The 19,873-nt window shown below is 36.7% G+C and overlaps 1 long non-coding RNA gene across 1 annotated transcript; it reads left to right on the plus strand.

Annotated features, from left to right (window-relative positions):
- The first annotated feature begins 5,131 nt into the window (after positions 1 to 5,131).
- LOC145031211 (uncharacterized) lies at positions 5,132 to 6,610 on the plus strand. Its single transcript, XR_013676891.1, has 3 exons — positions 5,132 to 5,522; positions 5,746 to 5,807; positions 6,071 to 6,610. It is a non-coding gene; the product is annotated as an uncharacterized LOC145031211 (long non-coding RNA).
- Positions 6,611 to 19,873: the final 13,263 nt, after the last annotated feature.

Below are 19,873 nucleotides of genomic sequence, written 5' to 3' on the forward strand. Positions count from 1 at the left end.
GACGTCGTAAAAGTCCCGACACATACCGTAGGGAGGACGTACTCCTTGCTGTTGGCTCCAATGGTGAAGGTGACTTCCCCAAATGGGATTTGGTCCCTGAAAGTTCCTCCTAACTGTGGGAGATTGGGCGATTGGTGGGTTGATTGCTTCTGGTTCTGAGTTTGTCCCAGAGTCATCCCCTTCCTCCAGCTCTATAGGTTCCTCATCCTCTTCGGGGTCCTCCTCTACCCATCCTCCATTGCTCTGATTCGGGTAGTAGGGGTCCCCTGGTGGGTAGAATCCAGCCATTGTGTCTGTGCGAGAATAGAGATATGAGAATTGTCTACAATTTAAAACATGTACATCTAAATACTTAAGTTAAACTATTGTATTTAACAAATACTCCTATAGTATTTAAGTTTGTATGTTTGATACTAGTGTTATTTTGGTAAGTTTTGACTTGTTGCTCACTCCGACCATTGATCGACATACATTAGTCTGATCTTGGATAAATATAGTTGATCAGGATATATTCGTCCCAAATCCGATTACATATTCTGAGGCCTAGTCGTAGTGTCCAACTTGTCTTAATACTTCTTGTATAGTTCTAACTATGAAAATGACTCGTTGTATACATGTATTTGTGCTTTTACGACCCAAATAACTTAAGCTAAATGAAACGCGGTTTAGGTGTAAAAACGTTTTGTCAGAGAGTTTCAGTCCCTATGCATTTATAGTTTGTATATCTTATGTGGTTCGATATACTTAGTTCATTATAAACAATTCTATGATACCAAACTGTCACACCCACAAACCAGAACGGCGGAATCGTTTGAGGGCGGATGACTTCATGTAGTATCGTAACAATTGAATACATAGTAAAGAAAGTAAAACAACCATCATATATATAATTTAAAAGTTACATTTTTGAATGATACTGGCTCAAAACAAATTACAATATGATGACAAAATGAGTTTTAAACTGACGACTTAGCATCACTTCTCCAAAAGTTGTAGTCTACCTGTATTACTGAATCCCTGAGAAATACAAGTAGTTTTGAAAGAGAGTCAACAATAAAGTTTGTGAGTTCATAAGCGTTTATGTATAAGATTTGTAAGTTTGGTATAAATCACTGAGTTTACTTCTGAAAAATCCAATATTTTTCCATGAGTGTGTGGCAACTTAAGAGTTCCAAAACTGTAATGCATTAGTAGTTGTCATGCCTAGAATAATAGATTTATGTATGTATAAAATAACTAAGACACTTGATAACCCCGTAAATCGTCGTGTTTTTAATACTCCATGTGATTGTTATACCCATGCTATTAACTTAGGCTACCTGTAACAACGTTCTTTAGGCGTTGGAATGTTATGATGTTTGTCACCCCAGACCTGCCGGTCTAACTGTAACTAATAGTTTAGGTGCGGGATTGTGAATCCCGTATAGATCTATACACAAGAATCACGCTCTCCCTACAAGAGATTATGGTATATAATACAGGACTTTAACGGCATACTTGAAAGTACGTGAAGTGGAATGTCTCACTAAACTTATTATCAAAGAGATTTACGTATGAAAAGTCCATTTGTACTTGTATATGAAAGTATTTTCTTGTTTTAGTACCCATAGTATGTAAAATCTCATGATTTCCCCGTAAACTATACCTATTATAGTTTTTCCAAAAGTGTATTTCGTTTGTATGGTAAACCCTAGTGTAGTATCGACTTTGTACGTAAAGTATAACATTTTAAATAACATCATTGAACATTTATACTCAAACTATAAATAAAGTGTTTGATATTTATATAACAACATGTTGCATTTCAAAATGGACAAAGTGTTATCGTGATATGTTGCATGAGAATGTTTTCGTATGATAGTTATAAATCACATAAGATTGATTATAACAACAAGTATAGCAAATGATTTATGATATTCACACAAGGATAATCGTGTGTTTACTTGTATCCCCCCCCCCCTAAAAGTGTATAAAATCATTTACAAAGCATTTGAAAACGTAGTTTTAGGGGTATGAACTCACTTGTTAGTTCGAAAAAGGTGAGAGGAAAACCGAGCAGAACTTCGACAGGAGAAAACGGGTTTCTCGGGATTCTCGGGAATCTCGGGGGCGTAGAACTTCCTTCGGGACTTGGATATGAAAATTGGGGCTTCTGGATATTGCTTGCACACAATACGGAGTAAAAAAGCAGGAGAAGGAGAGAAAATGAGCAGTTATGCCCGGAACCCTCGCATCCCTTTTATAGGGAGGCAGAACTACCTCGGTACGCTAGGTGTACGGGATTACGCGGGGGGTAATGAGACGTCATTTCTTACACACTTCGGATGGGAGGGCTTCTATCTGATGGGACGAGGCTCCTATCCTCTGGTACGTTGGGCGTAATCCTTTACGCGGGGCGTAAATGGATTTTTCTAGCTTCTAACTTGCATAACTTTTGCGTACGAGCTCCGTTTTTTGCGTTGTTTATATCCACATGTAGGTGAGAATGTACTCTACAACTTTTGTTTAGACTATGTTGGCTAATTTTGACTTTATTTTAATTATATTATTTTTAACATGGCGGGACATGAAAGGTCCGTTAAAAATCCGTAACTTATTTATCCGATGTCTGTTTTTGATAGACTTTTTACCATTGTACTACCATTGTTGGGGTCTTCGATTCTCATTTAGATTGTTCCGGTAAAAAATCTCTCGATCTCTATTTCGAGTTTTTAGCTGTCTACTACTACATCGGTACGCCAGGTGTACGGGATTACGCGGGGCGTAATGAGACGTCATTTCTTACACACTTCGGATGGGAGGGCTTCTATCTGATGGGACGATGCTCCTATCCTCTGGTACGCGGGGCGTAAATGGATTTTTCCAGCTTCTAACTTGCATAACTTTTGCGTACGAGCTCCGTTTTTTGCGTTATTTATATCCACATGTAGGTGAGAATGTACTCTACAACTTTTGTTTAGACTCTCTCGGCTAATTTTGACTTTATTTTAATTATATTATTTTTAACATGGCGGGACTTGAAAGGTCCGTTAAAAATCCGTAACTTTTTTATCCGATGTCTGTTTTTGATAGACTTTTTACCGTTGTACTACCATTGTTGGGGTCTTCGATTCTCATTTAGATTGTTTCGGTAAAAAATCTCTCGATATCTATTTCGAGTTTTTAGTTGTCTACTACTACATCCGAAACTTCGAAAGATCATAACTTCCCAATACGAAGTCAGATTTGGGCGTTCTTTTTATGTATGTTCACGATTTAATGATATCTACATTTTTTTATTTAGATACTTAAGGTTAAAAAGTATTTTATTAAAACTTCGTGTTTAATCGTATTGACGGTTTTGTTGTGAATCTTAGGTTGGTCATAACTTCTCCGTTATAACTCAGATTATAGTGTTCTTTATATTTCTGAAAACCTTGACATGATAACTATCATTTATGAAATCCAGTAGATGACTTTTGAACATTTTGTTTTAGACAATAATTTCATTATATTAAAAGGGGTTACAATTCTTGACTTTTTAGGTCATCACATTGATTCGAAATATTAGGTAGTCACATTTCCTAAAATAACTAGTGCTCGTGTCTAACATATCACAGACACTCATATCATAATCTTCACTTAGCATTCTAAGTTTAAGTCTAAAAATCCCACAAATTCCAAGTTCGCTTAAACTAATGCTCTGATACCAACTGTGACATCCTCAATTTCACGGCCAGAAAAGATCGATTTGTTTATGCTTTGTTTTATAAAATCAGAGTAATCCTTTGATTAAAAGAGTTGCGGAATTTGCTCCCAAAACAAAATATCATAAAATAAAGTTTATCAAAGCATTTCATCAAGAGATGCATTCTCATTATATAACAATATTCGGGATGTCATGTTCCGATAAATAGACCAAAAGCATAAACAACAAAAGATAGACCATACAACATTTACATATAACAACTGGTCAACTATCAAAAGATCATGATAAGTCATCCAACATATGCCCTCGTGCCACTACCTGTAATACAACAAAACTGAGTGTGTCAGGCTTGGGAACCTCGTGACCATATAGGGTTTTCAACCCACAATAAATAATTATATTTAATTTCACCAACCAACAATAACCCGATTACCCATTCCCGTTATCCTCACTTTACGTCCCTAAAAAAACATCTATTACCAGGGACCTAATCTAGGATTTTCATTGGGACAGACATTACTACAAAGGGGTTTCCTCAACAATTGATGTCCTAAAGGCAACCATGAGGGGGATAGAGTACACCGGTGAACACATCGTTCACAACACCTATAGGTTATGAAACTGCTAGAGTTCCGAAGGACTATCTAGAAAGAGTCTGTGGTCGTCATCCATACTCCGCTAGATGACTAGGTCAACAATAACAACATCGAGGCCTCTCATCATTTTATCACACATTTGTTGGATTAGTGTCTAAGTCCATAACTATTTTGGTATCACTACTACAAAATAAGCCTAATGCAACCTTTTGGGAGCAACCTTTTATTATAAGTTGCATTTTATTACAAACTAACTTTTTGTAACAAAAAGGTTGCATTAGAATATGTTGCAACCCTTTTCTTGAAAGGTTGCAAATTTTATTTCAAATTGTAACCTTTGTTCGCAAGGTTACATTTTAAAAACGTAAAGGCAACACTTATTTTCAAAGGTTGCATAATTAGATATAATTTTAATGTGACTTTTGTTGTATTTTAAAAGAATGTTTGAAAAATAATTTTATATTTCCTTTATAAAAAATGGTTTTGAGTTGCCTCTTAATATTTTTCCTTCTTATTAGTTAGAGTTTTTTATTTTTTATTTTTTATCTTTTTTTCTTAATAAATTATAATTTTATATTTCCTTTATAAAAAATAATAAAAAAGTAGAAAAAGAAACTTCTATTTTAATTCAATAAATATATTTCAGAAAGAAATAATTTTTTTTTGAAAAAATAATAAAGAAAAGAAGGCTGATTTTAAAGGTTTAAAATAGACGTGGGGTTTATTTTAGAAATCAATCAAAATGGATGGACCAAATGTTGAAAACTTGAAATTTTACATTGGGATCAGGATTATTCAACAAAATAGACGCAGACACATCTTATCTTCACACACCTTATCTCTCTATTCGATGATACATAAAGTAGAATGCAAATGAGGCTTCATCGAAGAAGAAATAGAGAATGGATCTTATCTTCACACACCTTATCTCTCTATTCGATGATACATAAAGTAGAATGCAAATGAGGCTTCATCGAAGAAGAAATAGAGAATGGAGAGTGTCGATGTTCAATTAATTACATAAGGAAACCGAAAGAAAAAATGATGTAGGAAGGAGTGTCAGGCAGGTGCTCGACGTGAGGGGAAGGAGCCGTCGACAACAACACTGTTTGGCATGATTCTACCGATTGGAGCGGCGACAACGACTGGTGAGGGAATCCCGTGGTCGGATTCTACAATATTCGTAAAGAAACCACCCCAAATCACTTCCCTCTCCATTAATTTGTTGAAATTCGAAGGTAATCTTTAAAACCCTAGAAATCTAAAAAAAATTATGATGACTGATGTTATGAGTTGAAAATTCATTGCTGGAATCTAATTTAAAATGGTGTATAAGTTTATAAATTTGATATGATGATGATATGCTTGCGATTAAAAATATTAATTTTATTGCCTTTTGCATGCTAGTTTTTAGAAGTACTCCTAAAGTATATAATCAGGGTCAAGATTTGCAATTTACAGGTACAAAAACTTGAAACACCAAGAACTTGCTTCATAGTTATGGTGTTGGCCTCCTCAAGGAGGTATGATCATTGTGAATGTGTTTTGGAGTTCGGTGGAACAAACAAACCACAACATTCTTGTTATTATTATTTAATATTTTAATATTTAATATCAATCCGAAAAATTCAAAATTTTTAAAACTAAAGATTTGTGGCAATTTCTAGTTTTCTCTCGTTTCCACTTCTCTTTTCCTCTATTCCGGTTTTTTTCAAGCTCCTTACATTTAAAAAACTCTATTTAATTTGTATAGGGTTGTAATCACGTTTTCTTTTTTATTTTACAGATTAAGCATTCCACATCAAGGGTTCTGGTTTTCGGTTGTTCTCTCATGGGTCACCGTTCATCTCTTCGCCACATTGCACTTTAGCCCACATATTCCTACTAACATTTTGATTGTGTATTGCAGCAATAGTTATTTACGTTTTTAATCTCAGTGTATGGTTATGATATCAATTTTGAATCAATTTTCAAATGGATGCTTGACAGTTTGGTTCCTAACTTCTCCGAATTTGCAAAAAGAAAATCCAGAAAGAACATAACCTTATGCACATATAGTGATTGGGATGCCAGCCTTCTCACTTACACCGAAATCCGCCTTCATTTTTCTAATTGTTCGGTTCAGTGCTTAGCTTCAATATTTATTTTCATCTATTTGTTGCAGACTCCTATGTTTGGAGCATACGATTGACCAACTACATGCAGATGGTTAAACTAAACAACTGTAAGAAACGACAAATGTAGAGGCTTTAAATACCTTCTATGATTGTAATTGACAACACTGTGTTGACTATGATTTATGATTGTTATTTTGAGTTTGTACATACATATATCAAACTACAAAAAATTATCTATGATATATAAGTAATTATTGTTATGGTGTAATTGAATTAGTAATGCATATTTTTAGCTATCGTACTGTGTTAAATATGGATGCTACAAATATAATAGAATAAGTTTGCATCAACATAAAATAAATGTTGAGTAAGCATTATAAACATAAAAACTAAGGTTGAATTTTGTTTAAACAAGGTTGTATTTTTTTACTAAAAATATTATGAAGGTTGCATTTGCTTTTAGAAAAGGTCGCATATTTGTGAATAAAACTATTAAAAAGGTTGCATTTAAGTATTGAAAAGGATGCATTGAATATAAAAAAAGTTGCATATCCATGTAAAAAGGTTGCATCTTAAAAAGGTTGCATTTCAACAACACATGCAACTCTTTTGGAAGAAGTTGCATTTTCTAACAAAAGGGTTGCTTTAGGTCTAATGCAACTTCACCTAATGCAACCTTTGATAAAAGGTTGCTTTACGCATATTGCAACCTTTTCATGGCTTAATGCAACTTTTTAGTGGGGTTGCATTAGGTTCATTTTGTTGTAGTGCATGTACTTGACCCGATGGTGCATGGTCCTTTTGGGTTGCCTTCACCAAAGCAACTTGATAGGATGAATTATGGAGAGAAAGGACCAAATATGATTTATTAATATATTATGGGAATAATATATTAAAGGATAAATCATATTGTTTAATTAATATTAGTCAATAATTAATTGGTAATTAGTTTTGTGACTAAAAGAGATTAATTAAACTTAATGGACTGGAATTGTAATTATAAGATAATTATAATTTGGGCCATGGATTGCCTTGTATTAAGGGGTGGACGAATTCTATGGGGGAAGCCTATATGAAATCGTCCAAGGCTTAAGGAAAGGGCTCCATGGGTTGCTTAGGGATTAAGCATCCAAATTAGGTTTTCCTTGTTAGATAACCCTAATAGCCTTACTATATATAAGACCCTTATGACCCAAAAACGTGGCTAATAATCTTTCTAGGGTTTCACACGTTTTTGGGCAACCTCAAACCTCTCTCCTCTTCATCCTCTTGCTTATGGTGTTTGTGAACCATTAGAGGAGTGACACTTGTGACTCTAAGCCTTCCAAAGTCAATTCAAGGAGGAATTGGGATTGTTAGTGCTACATAACAATCAAGGTAACATCTTAAACCTAATTATATGTTAATATCGATTTCCATATGCTAGAATTAGGGTTTATAGTCTTGGTTTCAAAGCATGTACAATAGAGAAACCTAGATCCGAGCATTAGGGTTTGTATGAGCACATAGGATGTCTTATGACCAAAACCCAACAGTGGTATCAGAGCCTAGGATGGTTTCAATTGTATTGATGCATTGTATATCTGAAAAATTCGATTTTTGGTGTTCTAGAGGCTGGACTCGCCGAGTCCATAGCTGAACTTGCCGAGTCCAGGGTGACTCGACGAGTCCAGGCTTGACTCGACGAGTCAACTCGACAGATAGTGCTTATCTCGGGATTTCTTGCTGTTTTTGCATATGGATAGTTACCTTATCATGTTAGATCAATATTAATCTGATTATATGATATATTTGACTATATTTTTGATCTAATTGAAGATATTTATCAATTAATAAGATAATTGTTTCCTTATAAGATAATTGATTAATTATTTTGAGTAAATTGATAAATTGTTTTTCAAGAAATCATTAAATAAATCAAATATGGATAATTGTGTGATTAAATGTTAATTTAAAATTATATGTTATTTGATCCTTGTTGCTATGAAAAGTTTCATATTTTCCCCTTTAGGTTTTATAGTTTAAATTTGAACCCAAAAGTTTTGAAGTTGTGAAATTTAAATAGTTAAAACCCTAATGTTTTGAAAAAGGTTTCAAAACTTGCCATCAAGTTTTGGAATTTAATAGTTGATTAAGAGTTTAATTAGGAATGTTAAATTCTAAAACCCTAGTAATGTTTTAAAAAGTTCAATTTACACCCTTATGGTTTTATTAATTAAATAAGGTGTATAATTAAAAGAGGTTTAATAAATCCATAAAAGTTTAGGTTTACAATTTAATTGAATTAAAAGTATAATTGTTGAATTAGACCACCTAGTATTTAAAAAGTGTAAAATACACCCTATACTATATATATAACATTAAAGGTCTAACATTATATATATGTATGAGTAAAAGTCAGTCTTACCGTTAGTAGGCCTCATTCATGAAGCTGGTCTATAAGGGGTGTTTAAGGAAATTGCCTATAATATGGCGATTGAATGGGTATCCACTCTTACCCACCGCACTCTTAACTAGTGGAGGGTCGTTAGCCGAACGGGTAGGATAGGACGAAACCTTCCATTATAAGTATAATGAAATACAAAGTAACTAAATGTTTTACGAATTCCCAATCTTAGTTACTTAGGTAAAGTGAATTGATGCAATTCCATGAAATTACACTTTGTGCCCTTGCGAAGACATTAGTGGAGCGTGTGTGGTTTAGCGGCACACTAAATGGTTCTAAGCAAGGGTAGAAAATGGTGACTCAATGTTTGTCATAGTTCGGTGGAGCGTGTGTGGTTTACCGGTACATCGAATAGGTGACTGTAACATGTGAGGGCACCATGTAAGTTTGCATGGTTATTCACACCCGCTTTGTGATCCTCGGTATCCCAGTCACAAACAAGAGGGGCATATCGAGATTTAAACATGCCATTGAAATGTTCAATGAATCTCAAAGGATCTAGGAGTTTTCATAGATTTAAAACTTAAATTTTTTTCGTGGTGGAAATTAGTGAATCGTCATTCACTTACCTTCAAATATTCTGCAACTAGATTACGGCATCCCTTTTCTAGGTTGTAGCATATTGTGTTGGGTCCTAGCCTTAGTATCTCATTTGGGTGATTTACTAAGGACTCAATCGATCAACTAACTTGAATTTGTTTTCTCCCGTTTTATAGATGTCAAAGTTCGACAATTATGGTCTTCCCAAATCCCGTGGAACAAGCATTCCACATGAAGATGGTGTTCCACGATTCGATCGCGGAACAAGAAATCGTGCTTCACTTCCTCCACCTCCTCCAATGTTCTCCCTAACCCACAAGATTGTAAAATTGAAAGGTTCAATATCACTCAAGCCCTTTTGGCAAATAAACATAAAGAAGGAAAGTCGGTGTGTGCACACGTCTTAGGGATGAAGTCACACATTGATGGGTTAAGAATGATGGGATCCGTTGTCAGTGAAGAGATGGCTGTTGATTGGGTTCTTTAGTAACTTCCTAACTCGTATAGTGAGTTCGTAAGAGAGTACTATATGATGAACCACGACGTGACCCTTATTGATCTCACCTATATACTTATTGCTGCTGAATCAGCAATGGTTTGGTGCAATAGAAAAGCAAAGTTGATTGACGAATCTGCCTTCAAGACCTCTATGGATATAGACAATGGCAATGAAAGACATGCAATGATCAAAAATTTTGATCATAAGAGAAAGGCGATCTCTGAAGTAGTTCCATGTGTTGTTCCAAAAGTGTCAATTTGCTTTTATTGCCAATAGAAGGGGCATTGGAGATGAAGTTGCCCTATTTACCTAAGAGATCTAAGAGATGGGAGAGTCAAAAGTATGACTACGCTTCAGGTAAAATCCACTATCTAACTCCGCTAAGTTCCTATTCATTGATTCTTAATACATGATGTGATAAGATTACATAATCATAGCATATAACAATAACACATATACTGCATGTTGCATCAGACCGCATTCTGGAACACATAACACACAGACGTTCCTGAATCACAAAGACATCAAGCATAATGTACTACTTCTCGGGACCTCCCCTGCATCAGACCGCAGTCCGGAACTACTGCTATCTAAACTGGTCGGCAATATGGTCGTAGACCCATTCCTACCGGAAGGAAACTCACCTCGTAAAGTTGATTGCTGGAACGCTGAGCTGCAAATTTCTGACTGTTGCTCCGATAACTCCCCGGCTACAATTCCCATAAAGACACTTAGTTAAACACTGATACTAATCTTAGTGTAAAGTGACTATTTTACCCCTATCCAAAGTCAATATCCTGGTCAGAGTCAATTGCCAGTAGACCTGACTCGCCGAGTTGGGCCGCCAAATCGCCGAGTCCCTATCATTTCTTCTATTCCCCAACCCGACTCTACTCATCGAGTTTAGCAAAGACTCGACGAGTTCTCCTTCCATAATAACATTGAGTCAACCTTCATCTGACTTGCCGAGTTGTATGAACAACTCGTCAAGTCCTCCTTCATCATATGAACACGTCTAGTCTACGACTCGCTAGTTGTTAGAACAACTCGTCGAGTCTGTTCTTGTGGGTAAGAAGATTTCCTTGGACTCTCTGAGTGTGTTCTTACACTCGTCAAGTCCCACGGTTTCCAGATTATAGCTGTGTCTTAATACATCAAATCCCTCCTCTGGACTTGTCTAAATTCCTGCTATCACTCAGTTGGGCTCCTTTGAACCACAACAGATTGGGGACTCAAGCCCCGGACTCACCGAGTTCCAAGAACAACTCGTCGAGTCACCTATTGTCCAATTCTATAACTCAATTTCTAATGTACAACTCTCATCCAAAAGGTATATCTGCTCTTCTAATGTCAATCTAACATATAAAGTTATGAACTTTAAGTGCATGCATGGAAGTATAAGCTTTAAGGACCCAAAAAGAGGTCCAAAGAGGTGCATGGGCTAATATGGTCATATAGCTTGCATCTTTATGCCATGAACTTGGTTCTAGAGTCTAGATATGAAGGTGAATTGACTTGGGATGTCTAAGTCTTAAGGATCAAGCTTATTGACTCCAAAACTCCATAAAGGGGCAAAGGAGAAAATCTATAAAACCACAAGTTAAGTTTTGAGCTTGATTAACTGAAAGTGAAACTGATGTTGCTCCTGGATGTAGTCCTTCTCCCTTAATCCTTCTTCCTTCGAACTCTTCTACTAGATACACAATGCACCAAAAACCCTCCAAGTCACTAAGAAGGCTCAAGTTGCCAAATGGGAATTAGGGTTTCAAAAGTAATGCTCCGAAGGTGATGGAGGTTGGACCTGAAGCTCATAATGTTGTTTAATAAGGGTGCAAACCCTTTAATTATGGTTTCATCCAGACTAGCCTACTCGTCGAGTCCAAGCGCAGACTCAGCGAGTAGATTACTTAAACCTACGTCTCAACCTCGCATCCACTCAATGAGTTGGGGCTGCCACTCGTCGAGTCACTAATACAAATGGTATAAAAGTAGATCAAATACATACCAAAAATGGAGCGTTAGACTATTTGCTCTCAAGATCTTGAACCGAAAACTCCCATTCTCTCTCAATTATCATATGAGAATAGATTGAATCTCCTTAAGATATTGCGAGATTCATTTATTGTTCTTCATATCATCAAGCCTTCGCCTTCCATCTTCTTACCTTCATCCGAAAACACTTGAGTCTCCTTAGATTCACTAAGAACACCACACTTGAGTCTTCAGCCGAAAACACCTGAATCTTTAAGTGGTCGAGAACCTCGTTTGCGGTCGTAAATTCCCTTTTTTGGCCGTAAACTCCTACAGCCAACCGACTTCAGTTCTTACACACTTATTTGTAAGTAAATCTTACATATTAGGTTGTTTCCTTAACAAACTTGCGATATATTCACTAATTGTATACATATATATTACGTGAATTGTGTTTAGGATGAGATTTTGTTATGGGATTCAACTCGTGGGAATAAATACCTATATCAAACCTTCAATCGAATCACTCATGAAAGGTGAGTTCATACCTTTAGAATTTATGTATTTCCATTGTTTATAGGGGGAGAATACGAGTAGAACACAATAGAATTGTGTTAACTATTACATACAGATGCAAATTGTCAAAAGAAATCATATGCTTTTTTAAATCTTTTAATATTGTCAAAACTCTTTTCAAACTATTTAGATTGTTGTTTTTAAATCAAAAATCATATTCATTTGTATATTTATGTATAATTAGGATTTAACAGACTTAGGACTATTGCTATTGCCTTAACTCCTGTTCCTTGTTTGGTTGTGGGCTTAGGGTAGGATCACCAGTCCAACTGTCGACTAAATCATAATTATACATGCTAAATATACTCATGAATACTAAAACTCATTTTAGAAACATACTTAAGTCATTTGTAGATATTGAGCAAATGGGTCTTTTCTCTGAATCACTTACAATGCAAACAAACATACTAGTAAACTATAATAGGTATAATCTAGAGAACCAATACATACTATTTACTAGCTCAGAGAATCATTACATGAATCAATACATATATACTATTACTTTTCATTACAGAGTACACTACTCGTTTTCAAGAACAAGAAACACATACATACTTTAAGTAAACAAGTTAACTGGAATGTGAAATACTACTTCATGGTACTTAACAACATCCTTGCTAAGTCATGATTTATAACCAGAGTCTCCTAGAGGGAGAGTGTGAGTTTATGTATAGATCTATACATGATGACAATCCCGCACCTTGGCTGTTAGCTAGAGTTGGGGCTGGCAGGTCTACAGGTGACAAATGTCATACCTTTTCTTTTGACGTGTGAAGAACGTCATGTTTTATACTAGTCAATCAAGAATGGTTATAACATCATTCACATTAATCATTAACTAAACAATACGATTTACTAGACAAACATTGCTTTAGTGGTTTTATTTCAAACAATACTACTTCAAACCATTATTTTCTGGTACATACATACAGTGATGTTCACACATGAACATGCATACTATTTTTCTAGTAAAGATAATTTACAAATATGGAAAAAATACAATTACATTATTTTCAAGATGCAAACATACATTTACAACATTACCAAGTACAACACATTTGAGTCTTGGGGTCAAAGACTACTTTTCATTTATGGTAGAAAATATGGGACTTTCTAGGGAACTTACAAACATTTCCATGAAACAAATACAAACATTAAACACTAAATGCATATGAACTCACCAACTTAAATGTTGATACTCTCTTTTCAAAATAACTTGTATTCTCATGGAACCAATAGATAGGGTCATTTGCACAGGTTTTGAGAAGATGGAGCATATACAAGACTCGTCTTTTATTTTTTCTATACATTTTTGGTGTCATAAAAACTATACAAAGAACACACATGTATTAAATATATTATTAATGCAATGGATTTTGTTGCTTGTTTTACTATTTTGCATTGTTATGATACTGTACATGACGTCCTCCAACCCCCCCCCCCCCCCCGATTGTTTCCGCAATCTCGGTTTGCGGGTGTGACGGGACTGCTGAGAGTAGTCTGAAGGGAAAATCTTTTGCATCAACTCCTATTGATGTTGCCCCTGTCATGGCTATTGGGCAAGGTAAAGAAAAGAAAAGGAAGGCTCCTTCTAAGAGCCACAAGGGCAAGCCCCCATGATGGATCCTTTTCCAGTGGGACCAAAGTTGGTTCTGCTACCCCCTCTGCCGACCCTAAAGAAGAAGAGTGCTTCTACTGCCGTGAGAAAGGGCATTGGAAATGAAGCTGCCCAAAGTATATGTAGGACATCAAGGATGGGAAGGTAAAGCCAACCTTCGTAGATATTTATACTATTCAATCTAATAACTCATCACATGCTAGTTCTTGGGTCCTTGATAAAGGATGTGGTTTTCATATTTGTTCTGATTTGTAGGGTCTAAGAACAAGTAAGGATGTAGAACATGGGAAGATGAACTTGGTCATTGGGAATAGGAAAGCATTGCCTGTCACCAAGATTGGGTTTTACTCTTTAGTGCTTAGTAGTCGGTTAGATCTAGATTTGAATAATTGTTGCTATTCATCAAAAATGACACAAAACATTATTTCTTTTGATGGTTTATATAAAAAAGGTTTTAGATTTTCGTATAATAATGAAATCGGTTGTATTAATGCTTTCTTGAATGGTGCTTTTTACTTTGAAGCATTACCTTGTAATGGAATATATGAAACTGTGATGGTTGTCGACAACTTCGGAAATAATGTGTTGCAAATCGATTCGTCTAATGGTTTGGACAAAGCATGTTTTTGGCATTGTTGTCTTGGACATGTTAACAAGAAGCGCATGGGATAACTCCAAAAGGATGGGATGTTGAGGTCATTTGACCTAAAATTAGATGAAACTTGCGAGTCTTGTTTATTTGGAAAGATGACCAAGTCACCCTTCACTGGTACTTGTGAAAGGGGATTAGGGTTTGTTGCATCTCATACATACTGATGTATGTGGGCCCTTCAAATCCACCACAAGGGATGTGAGCCACTTCTATGTGACTTTTACTGATGATTATAACAAATATAGGTATATCTACTTAATCAATCATAAGTCAGAAACATTTGAAAAGTTCAAAGAATTTAAACAAAAAGTGGAGAATCAGTTGGGCAGGAAGATAAAGATGCTACGATAAGATCGCGGTGGTGAGTATCTTATTATCGAGTTCCACGAGTATCTCAAGGACTGTGGAATTGTTTCATGCTTGATTCCACCGAGGACACCACAACTCAATGGTGTGGCTGAAAGGTGCAATCAAACCTTGTTGGACATGGTTCGTTCCATCATGAGTCGTGCTTTGCTACCTATCTCATTCTGGGGGTATGCCTTAGAGACTATCACCCATATCCTTAATTTAGTCCCAACTAAGAAGGTTTCCAAAACACCTCATGAGATGTGGACAGGGAAAGTTCCCTCTTTGGCACATATCAAAGTTTGGGGTTGCGAGGTTTTCGTAAGACGAGAAAATCACGACAAGATCAAACCTCGTAGTGAGCACTGTATTTTCATCAGCTATCCACAGAAGTCTTTTGAATATCTCTTCTCTAGACTGAGTGACAATGTTGTCTTCATTTCAAGGAGAGGGGTCTTTTGCGAGAGAGAACTCATATGCCAAGAGGATAGTCGAAGGCAAATTGATTTTGAAGAGCTTCAAGATTCAAGAGATGAAGGAACCTCTAACACTAGTGATCAACCCGAGGAGGAAACTCATGTTGAACCTGTTGACGAGTCCATACCTCTTAGACGTTCCTGTAGAGTTAGTGTTCCACCTGTGTTGTATGGTTTCCATATAACAACTAAGGGTGATACGGTTATTAGTCATAGTACACTAGTAAATTTAGATGAACCTAACTGCTATAAGGAATCCATGGCAGGCCCAGAGTCTACGAAATGGAAAGAGGAAATGGAAATCGAGATTCAGTCCATGTATGACAAACAAGTTTGGAACTTGGTTAACAATGTACCAAGTCATAAGACGGTCTGGTGCAAATGGATCTTTAAGAAGAAGACCGACATGGATAGGAACGTACACACGTATAAGGCGCAATTGGTTGCGAAGGGCTTTTCTCAAACTCTTGGACTATGATGAGACCTTCTCTCCGGTTGCAAAGATTAAGTCTATAAGGGTTATGCTAGCCATAGCTGCGTTTCATAACTATGAAATATGGCAGATGGATGTCAAAACCGCTTTCCTCAATGGGAAGTTGGCTGAGGATATTTACATGAGTCAGCCAGAGGGTTTTGTCGATGTGAAGCATCATAACTGAGTGTGTAAGTTTGAGAAATCCATTTATGGATTGAAACAAGCATCTCACAGATAGAATCTTTGTTTCGATGAGAAAGTCAAAGAGTTTGGCTTTACGAGAAGCGAGGATGAGTCTTGCGTATATGTAAAAGTTAGTGGGAGTATAGTTAGCTTTCTCGTGTTGTATGTGGATGACATACTACTCATAGGAAATGACATCCCAACCTTGCAAGAGGTTAAATCATGGATTTGGAAGTGCTTCGATATGAAGGACCTTGGAGAAGCTGCTTATATTCTGGGTATAAGGATTTTGGAAAATAGGAGTAACAGACTAATAGGACTTAGCCAAAGTACATACTTCGATAAAGTGTTGAAACGTTTAAGCATGGAGAATTACAAGAAAAGGGAGTTACCAATCCAAAGCAAAACCAAACTGAGTAAGACATAGAGCCCAAGTACAGATGATGAGATAACATAGATAAGCAGAGTACCTTATGCTTCCGTAGTTGGCTCAATCATGTATGCAATGACATGTACTCGTCCTGATGTGGCCTTCGACTTGATCATGGTCAGCGGATATCAAGGGAACCCTGGTAGAGCTCATTACACCGTAGTAAAGAATATTCTTAAGTACCTACGAAGGACCAAGGAATGGTTTCTTATCCTCGGTGGGAGTGATAATTTGAGACTACGAGGGTATAGTGATGCTAGTTTTTAGACAAACTGAGATAATTTCCGATCACTGTTAGGCTGCATCTTTACCCTAAATGCAGTAGTGACTTGGAAAAGTTCCAAGCAGGATATCGTGGCTGATTCAATGTGCGAATCGGAGTACATATCAGCAAGCGAAGCGTCAAAGGAGGCAATATGGCTAAAACACTTCATTGGAGACCTTGGAGTTGTACTGACCATAAAGGAGCCTATGGAAATTTTCTACGGTAACGAAGGTGCGGTTGCCTTAACCAAGGAACCAAGAGATCATGGAAGATCCAGACATATTGACAGGAAATATCACTTTATTAGACATCAGGTGGAAGAGGGACTCCTCATAGAGAAGATGGTATCATCAGAGGAAAACCCAGCAAATCAACTTACGAAGGGACTGATTAGGGTTAAGCACTTGCAGCACGCTAGGAGCATTGGGATGAAGGACGATATTAGTTTTAGTGATTAGATAGTCTTTAGAAACTTGTAATAGATAAATTGTAATTAACATTTGATGATTAAATAAAAAGGTGATTAATTTATAAGTAAAGTTACTGCCTTGTGTTAATTATTTACAATTGTTTCACTTTGCATGTTTGACTTCCTGAATAAAAATATTATTCGAACTATCCACAGTCGATCATACATTAGAAGTAGGTATGAAGGAAGACTATCATGAATTGGCTTGTAGACTGTCTAAAGCACGTAGACATAGCAAAAGTTTGCTACAACATTCATGAGTGCTCGTGAAAAGAGAATTGAGTATTGGATTAAACCCACACTTACATGAATCACTTCATGGAATTTAATCATGAGTGATTGTAAGACGATAATATCATATACTCTTTACACCTAGATATATGAGTTGTTGTTTGCGACTTGGTTGTGTATTGATAATGCCTAAACGCATCAGTAACTTGATGTTATAAAACGTATTGTTGTGTACGATTTGATGAGAAATTAGTACAAACATATGAGTCAAAGTTTATTTCTTATTTTTATCCCACAAGGGTAAAAGCGATATCTTGGGCCCCTCGATGATTTGGTTTGACTTATGTGGCGGGCCCGATCAGGACTAAGTTGATTTGTTCAATTAAGTTCTATGTCAGAGAAATCAAAAATCGGGAAACAAACTGACGGACAATAAGTATGACTATGGTCCATGTCATTGTCCACGGGATATCTTGATAACGGAGGACTGTACGATCCCTTATCTATAGGATGTGTCATTTGACTAGGTCAGTGTTGATAGAAGCTTTTGAGAGCTACGATTGCTAATCAGATTTTGAAGACATACTTGCATTTATAGTTACTAGACTTATCAAAGTGAGAGATTGTTGGATTAGGTGTCTAAGCCTCTAACTATAATTGGTATGTACTTGACCCGATAGTAGCATGGTTCTTTTGGGTTGCCTTCACCAAAGTAGCTTGACTGGATGAATAATAGAGAAAGAGGTAATTATGATTTATTAATATATTATGAGAATAATATATTAATGGAGAAATCATATTGTTTAATTAATATTGGTCAAGAATTAAATTAGAATTAATTTTGTGGTAAAAAAAGATTAATTAAACTAAGGGGAATGATATTGTAATTATTGGATAATTGCAAAGTGGGCTGTGGAAACCCTAAACTATTGAGTGGACAAAATCCTTATGGATATCCCATAAGATTTCGTCCAAGAAGGGATTCCAGAAGGATATTATGGGCTGCTTAGAGCCTAAGCAACCAGTTAAGTGTTTGACTGAAACCCTAACTCCTCACCTATACAAGGACACCCCTGGCTTCCTAAATTCTATCTTGTTGATTTCGATTTTTATGATATGCTAGGTTAGGGTTTGCAAGTCTTGGATAATTATTGCATGTACAATTAGAAAAACTAGATCCAAGCATTAAGGTTTGCATGTGCACCATAGGAATGATGTAATACTCAAAACCCATCAATAAACACACACACAACAAGGTAAAAACACACACACACACAACCACCCTTGTGGTGGCGGGCGGTGGTACATGGTGGTAGCCACCACCTCACGGTGGTGGTGGTGGGTTTTCCAGCCAAACCATCACACCAAAAACCTTATGAAAACCAAAAAAGATAGGTCTACATGAATACACAACCATACACAAACTCACAGCCACCTCCCACGGTGGCTTGTGGTGTCAAAATACGGCAGCGATGGCATAAGGTAGTTGAAATGGCGGTAGGTGGTGGTTTGTGATGACAGCCACCACCTCACGGTGGTGGCAATGATTTCTCTTGGTCCCCTGCCCAACAAACACATCAACATACGCGAGTTCATTCCATAAATGCATCCAAACACATCTACCCTCACGGTGGCTCATGGCAGTCGGAGGGAAAAAAGCGATGGAACAGTCTCCTTCATTGGTTGTACAAGCGGTGGCGGCGGCTACTAGCTCCTGTGGGATGAGCTCCAAAGCGGGCGGCGTTCGGAACGGCACCGGCAACAGCCGAGTAAGGATGTGAACAGCAACAAAAAAAGAGAAGAAGAAAAGGGAGGACACCGGAGAGGTGGCAATGGGAGCTAATAGCTTCGCTAGCGGTCGTCTTTGTCACCAATAGTAGGGCACGACGGTGGTGTTTCAACGAATGGCGACGCCAGAGGTGGAAGGTAGGTATAAGGGTGGTAGTGGCGGTTGATGAGATTCCATTAGGGTTAGGGTTTTTTAGAATATATATGAAGGCAACTAGGAGGGTGACGGGTTATGCCCGTGAATTTCAAATCTTGTTTCAATTTTACACTTCCAGCCCTCCCCAATAATCTTTTCAAATTAGCTCCAATGTTTATCATTTAAACACTGCTTTCTGAAATCCCTTATAAATTAAGTCTGAAATTTTACCAAGCAGCCCCTCCATCTACAAATTATTTTCAACTAAAGTCCTCATGTTACCAAATAGCCCCTCCACTACAAAACCTTCTCAACCTAGGTCCAAAATTTACTTGTTAGCCCATGCTTCCATAAATCCTTTCATATTAA

The sequence above is a fragment of the Lactuca saligna genome, chromosome 2 (assembly GCF_052625555.1).
Source record: "Lactuca saligna cultivar CGN05327 chromosome 2, ASM5262555v1, whole genome shotgun sequence".
Lineage (NCBI taxonomy): Eukaryota > Viridiplantae > Streptophyta > Magnoliopsida > Asterales > Asteraceae > Lactuca > Lactuca saligna.